Raw genomic sequence first — 7,678 nt, 5'->3', positions numbered from 1 at the left:
AACTTTGTTTAAAATTAATTTTTTTGTTAAAAATTATTTATCTTTGTCTGAAAATGTAACTATTATATGATTGATTAAAAATAATCGTATATATTGGTTAATTTGGAAAAACGTTTTTTTATAGAATATTAATCTTCTTGGTCAAAAATTCAACTTTTCCCTTGAAAATTTAACAATTTTGTTGAAAATTCGTTTTTTTTCTTGTTCAATTCAATTTTGTAGCACAGTTTTTATCTGGAAATTGTACTATTCCATTTTTGGTTAAAACTTTATCCTGTACATTGTATTAGTTAAAATACCAATTATTTGATAGAAAATTAATTTATTTTGTTGAAAAGTAAACTTTTGGGTTGAAAATTGATTTATTGTGTTAATTAGATTTTTTTCCTAAAATTAAAAAACTGCATAATAAAAAAATTGCCTTAAAATCGTCCTGATTCCTTTTTTAAAAATTTTTAAAATCTTTTCAAATACTCACTTAAAATTAATTTTTCAAACAAAAAAATCATTTTTAATTTTCTTAGCAATCACAACAATTTTTGTTATTCTTTTTAAATATTTTACAATTCTCAAAAGCTTTTTTTTAAATCCAGAAAAATCTACATCGTGTTTCAAATAATTTCAAATAATTTCAAGTTTGAAATTAATTTTGTATATTATTCTAAATTAAAATTGTAGCGTTCAAACTTAAAATTTAGCTCATTACAATTTTAACAATTCAAGGCTTTCTATTTCGAACCACTCCGTTCAAATTTGTATAGTTTTTAATAATTGTTTATTATGGCTTGTCCCTGATCTGATTTATATTTTTTTTCAAAAAATCTCTGATCCAATTCAGAAATACATATAATTGCTTTGAAAAATTTCCTGTTCCAGTTCAAAATTCAGGATGAAATTAGAAAATTCAAAATTTTCAATCTGAAAATGATTATTTTGAGGTGGAAATCTTTTGAATTCTAAACTTTTAAAACTGAAGCTTGACACATTTTTAATTCAGAAATATTTCATTTAAACGCTCAATAATTCATACGTATAAAACACAAACTTTTAACACCTTTTAATTTTACAATTTTTTAAATTAAATTATTTTATAATACGAAATTACCATTTTTAAATTTTTATGACTTTAACATTTTAGAGATTTCTGGTTAAAAAATACAGATTACGCTATTATTTTTAAGATTCAAAATGATAAGAATTCAAAAAAATGTCAGTTCGTATCATTAAAAGTTGAACGATTAAATTAATTTTTTAACTAAAAGCTTTTTAAAATAAAAGTTACATTGTTTTTATTTTAATTTGTTCCCGATTAATATTTTTGCATTGTTATTTAGAGATAAAAATTTTAGTTTGCCAATTGAAAATGTTAGAAATTAACTTACTATCAAAATAATTGAATTTTCAACTAAGAAAAAAAGAGAATAACAAATTTCCAACAAAATAATTACATTTTCAACTAAAATCATAAATCTTCAACAAAAAAAGTTTGAATTTTTAATTAAAAACTGTTGAACTCATACAATGTACAGGATAAAGTTTCAACCAAAAATGGAATAGTACAATTTCCAGATAAAAACTGTGCTAAAAAATTGAATTGAACAAGAAAAAAACAAATTTTCATCAAAATTGTTAAATTTTCAAGGGGAAAGGTGAATTTTTCACCAAGAAGATTAATGTTCTATAAAAAAACGATCTTCCAACTTAACCAATACATACGATTAATTTTTAATCAATCACATAATAGTTACATTTTCAGATAAAGATAAATAATTTTTAACAAAAAAATTAATCTTCAACAAAGTTGTTAAATTTTCAACCAATCAGATGAATTTTCGACCAAGAAAATTGATGATCTGCAAAAAAAGACAAATATCAAATAAAATACATGAATTTTTAAAAAATTATTTAATTTTAAAGTAAAAAAGACGAATTATCTACAAAAAGTTGAATTTTTTAAGTGAAAAATATGAGTTTTCAATGAAAGAGTTAAACTTTCGACCAAATAGTTAAATTTTCAACCATAATTAAAAACCCTTGTTAAAAAAACGTATTTTTTTACAAAGTAGTTCAACTGTTAGTGAAATAATCGAATTTTAAACCTAAGGAGATGTACACTTGATATTTTAACCAAACAAATGCATTTTTGACCAAAAATGATACATTTGCAACCAAAAAGATTAAATTTGTTCTAAACAAGGCCAATTTCCAACAAAATACATGAACTTTCAACGAAATTATTTAATTTTAAAAACAAAAAGAGTATTTCCACCCAAAAATTATGGTTTTAATTTTTAAAAATATAGTTTTATTTACAACAGAACGACTTACAACCAAAAATATTTATAGTTGATAATTCAACCGAAAAATGTAATTTTTAATCAAAAAGTATAAATTTTCCATAAAGCAATTTAATTTCTACAAAGAAAGACGAACTTTTACCAAAACACTTTATTTCTTAACCAAAAATGGTATTGATTAATTGTCAGTTTCAAAAATCTATTTTCAACGAAAGAAATGAACCTTCAAATAAAAAACAAAATAAAAATTGTAAAAAAGTAGTTAAACTTTTGATAGAAAAGAGGACTTTTTTAAAAAAATAGTGTTACTTTCAACAAAATAATTAATGGTTCAATCAAATAATTGAGTTTTTATCCAAACGAGATGAATTCCAAAATCGCCAATTTCTTTAATTTCTTTAATTTCTTTTAAATGCGGATCAAGATATAAATAAGACTATTATAATATAACATAATTATAATATTATCAGTATTAATATATTTATAGATTTATATATATAATAGTATTAATATTTATATAATTTATATTTAATACATGAAATAATATAACCTCAAAATATACGCATACCAAGAGGCGCGCGATCTATTCAAATCATGAGAATCGTCAGTATCGAAATCTGGAAATATTAAAATCTCAATATCTTCATTTTATTTCAAAGCAGATAGAGATATAAATAGAACCACCGAAGTGTTCCGACCGGCAATCGTGCACCTTCGAGTTTTCAAATTCAGAAGAGGAGAAAGAAGTTGCGCGCGCAAATCAGTCATTTACAGCGTCTCCTACTATATTCACACGGACATAGCCCTGTATAGTTTTGGACCACATCTGGTTTTAGTTCTGGGATCACTGTACTGTACGGTAGCGAGACATGAACTTATCAAGAAAAAGATATGAGTAAAATTAACGCAATTGACATGAGATTCATGCGCATAATATGCGGGAAAATTCTTATGGATAAAGTAAGTAACGAGATAATTCTAAAATAATGTGATGCAGAAGAGACGCTAGTAGACACATGGGAAAGAAATCAATGTTAAGATGGTTAGTTAATATGGTTCGGACATGTTGAGAGAATGCCAAATGAACGACTAACGAAACAAGTGTAGCATGGTAAAGTAAATGGCAGCGTGCCCAGAGGTAGACCGCGGAAAGAATGGTTAGAATGTGTGAATGAGACGCTAGTTAGAAGAGACATAAGAAGTCACAGAAGCACGAGAGCCTGCATGAAAAAATGCATGGACATAAAATAAGCTAGAGACGTATGCCAGGACAAGAAAGTATGGCGATAAATAGTTAATAAAAAGAATGTCAGTAGAGTGAATAACGCTTGAACCAAAAGACCTTGGCCACTAATGAACCCAAGTGGGGAACCTTACATAACGACTTCGTGAGGTTCTTAGCTTGGAGTGATAACTAGACAGATTGATTAGGAACCTGGGTCGGAGCTGTATTGCGGAACGAACGTGTTATTTACTTAAATAAGACGAGAATTCTGGATCATTCTGAAAATTGTCTTTCCCTTCCACACACTACTACTTTTCCCCATGGAGTGAGTCACGCCTAGCGTGAAAGGGAAATGGACTAATGGTGTAATAATAATAAGAATAATAATAATAATTGGCTTAGTTGGTTAGACACTTAGACTTCACCTCAGAGGTCCGGGGTTCGATCCCTGAGCCGGTACCTCTGGAAATTTTTCAATGTACCTTTACCGAGGTTCTGGTGGTTCGGAACCCACCTTAAGCTGTAGGTCCCCCCATCGTGTACTTGACTGCAACCCAGTCCGTCAATGATGGGGTAAAAACCAGGCTTTGTCCAATATGTCTGGGCAGACTGCTCTCATCAGATCACTTGATTGCATTATAAGAATGCGTCCGTGACTGATGATATATACCGGGAAAGCCCCGTGCAAAATGGTCAAATAAAATAAGAAAAATAAGAAAAAAAAACCCTGGAAATCTGTGGGTACCTTTTATAATAATAAAACGTACCCACAGATTTCCAGGGTTTAAAAACAGGCAGAGAGGTTAGATCATCAACCCACTAAACGCGAATGGCGAAATCAGGCAGTGGGTCATATTTTTTTAATAAACATTACACAATTATACAGGGTGGTTTTCTTATTTTGAGAAATCGCAATATTTCAAGAAATACACATCCAACAAAAAAAATGTCCGCGAAAAAAACTTTCTATTTTAGAGCGACTCCTCAAAGACACCCTCCACAAACAACCTACAGCCCGAGGGCGGGAAGGGGGAAACTTTACATTTTTAATTGGGAAACTATATTTTGTATTGCAGATTCAGAATAACCACTAAAAAATATGTAAATTTTATTTGAAATTTGTTTTCGATTAGCACCAAATCACGTTTGCTTGGGTTGGATTTGGTATCTTAGTTTCTTTGATTTGAATGGTTTTGGTTTGTGCTGCTTATGTATGTTCGAGCTGGATTAGTTGAGTTACTAAGACCCATTTTGATTAGATGTTTTGTTTACATTCATTTCGTTTCGCTTTGTTGATTGCATTCATTTTATTTTATTATGTTGGCTACGTGCATTTGGGTTGGTCGTATTGGTTGAGTACGTTTGGGTTATTGTTGTTGGTTACGTTCGTTTGGTTTTGATTAATGGTGCTAATTAACACATCCAAAACAATCCAAGCCAATGTAACCTTTTAAAATTAAAAAATATTTTTTTCAGTCCTCTTTATTTTTCAATAAAGATAATTCGCACACGTTAGAATGAAACAATTCGAACTGGATTTTTTTGAGAAAATGATCATACTTGAGAACATCTATCTACACTTTTATCATAATTAGTTTTTAATCATAATATTATATTATTTTAAACATACGCATAAGATGAAGGGATCCAAAGAATGCAAAGCACAAAATTTTAGTAACAATTTTCATTTTTTCTGAATAAATAAAATCATAGAGAACTAATACTTGAACCTCAAAGAATTTCGAGCTAAGAGTGACTTCATTAACGTAAATAGCTAATAAATATATATATATATATATATATATATATATATCCTAGAACGCGGGTGGGGGCACTTTGTGTTTACTAATTATGACGCATATACGTTCACAACGATATATTTATTTTTTACAATACATAGATTGGAAAAAGTAATTTTTTGTAATAAACTGACAAATTCTCAATATTTATTAATTCACAATTTTATTATTTCGCCAATATCAGACGTATTTAGCAGAATCAAAAAATGGTAAAATTTCAATCGAAAGTTGTCTCTTCTGAGATATAATATAAATCGCTGCTTCACGGTTTGGCAAGTGGTTTCAACGAAGTTCTAAACACTTAGTTAATTAATTTTTTTTTACGAAACGTTGTATTAGCTTTAAACCTACTGATAAATATATTAAAATTCAAATTTAGCGCAAACGAGTAATCAGATTTACAATATCAGGGTTGAGTTCTTATTAGTTTCATATGGATCGGACTTTTGCGGATTTCTTCAAATCTCCACGTTTCGGTACCCCCTGATTTCGAGAAAAAACCGGTTTTACGATAGTGCCTGTCTGTCTTCGTCGTTGTCGTCGTCTGTATAGCAGATAACTTTTCGAAGACTAGTCAGATTCAGTTCCAATTTAGCAGACAGTTTGAAGAACCAAAAAAAAAAGATCAAGTACGATAACCACCTAAATGAAAAAACTAACAGCTTTTTAAAAATTTGTAGAACATTTTTTTCAATATTCAAAAATTTGATCTGCGGCTGTTTTTATTACACGTAAATACAAGCAATTTATCTGTGTGATATTTTAATAAAGAAAGAATGATCAAATTCATACTATTTTCATGATAAAAAAAAACAAAAATGAATATTTTAAGTTAAACAACGCACGATATGAAAATAAGTCAAGAAAAGAAAAACTTCACTTTCTGCAGGATCTACTGTACTATCATAACAAGATTTGGAATTTTTATGAAGAATTAAAAATTGTCATCGATACAAAAATATTAGACAAAACATATTCAACCAAAAAAGAGCTGCAAATTTGTTAGTAATTGTTTTTTTTGGAAGGATACGTGGTTTTTTTATTTCTAAAAAACATAAAACAATTAAAAAAATTTTTTTAGATAAACGACACCAAGGTATGAGAAAAATGTATTGGCAAAAGTAGTTCATCCCAAAAAAGGCTACAAATCTGTCATGAATAATTTTTTAATATATGCGTTTTTGTTTTAGTCGTAAAAAGCACATTGAAAATAAAAAATAAGAATTTTCTGGAAAGCGGAACAATAAATTAAATAGATTAATAGACAAAAGCAATTCACTCGAAAAGAATTTAAAAATTTGTTTTGAATAATATCGAGACCGAACAAGTAGCTTTTCCCTTAATCCTTAATAACAAGATAAAAAATAATATTGCAATGCATAATTTCTCAGCGTTGCTAAGAATAAAATATAATACAAAATAGGCGAAATATTAAACTAATCTTGACAAATACAATTTTAAGTCTACTTTGAAATATCTGAATAAGTAATCCCAGGCAATCCCACGACGCTTAAAATTTAAGTAATTTTTTCCATGTATCATAGTATGTATACTGTTTCAAAATCCTTAAAATACAGGGAGCAAAAAGAAAAAAGTTTAAATATAAGTTCATACTCTTCTCATCCCCTCCACAACTGTCATATTGTGATTTGGGACATTTTTACATATCTAGGTAAAAATTCACAGTCTACTGAATGGCCTATAACAATTTATAAGTACATTACAGCTGAGATTGCAGAGAATATGTATTTTCACGGCGGCGAGAATTAAATTCTTACAAAAGAAGAAAATGAATGTTTTCAAAACTAATCGGGCAGTAAATATATAGTCACCATAGACGTTGTCACCATGATAAAAGCACTTAACATCAAAGAAACTTACACATCCCGAGTAAAAATGCTTCGACTTGAGTTGTATGAAAAATTTGTAATTATTATATTAGTTATTTTCAATTAAAAAATTCAGCATCTGTGGATCTGAACGAGTATAACCCTTTAAAATTTCCTTAAAAAGAATAAGAATTGTTACTTTCTACAAAAATCTCCTGAGCCGTTAGAACTACGTAAAAACAAACAACATCTTCGGTATTTTCATCAAATAAGTATAATACAAATGAAATCTCTGTCCACCGAGCCATTTTTTCAAGTTTGGAAATAAGAAAAAGTCACTGGGGGCTAAATCTGGTGAATACGGTGGGTATTCGACCAATTCGAATTTTATTTCTTCAATTTTAGCCATTGAAACGAAGCATGTGCGAACTCGGGCGTTGTCGTGATGAAAGAGAATTTTTTTTCTCGCCAAATGTGGTCGTTTTTTTTTTAATTTCTTCTTTCAGCTGCTCTAATAATGATGCATAA

This window comes from Belonocnema kinseyi, chromosome 5 (assembly GCF_010883055.1).
Source record: "Belonocnema kinseyi isolate 2016_QV_RU_SX_M_011 chromosome 5, B_treatae_v1, whole genome shotgun sequence".
NCBI classification, from domain to species: Eukaryota; Metazoa; Arthropoda; class Insecta; order Hymenoptera; family Cynipidae; genus Belonocnema; species Belonocnema kinseyi.
Note: the sequence above shows the minus strand (reverse complement) of the source record.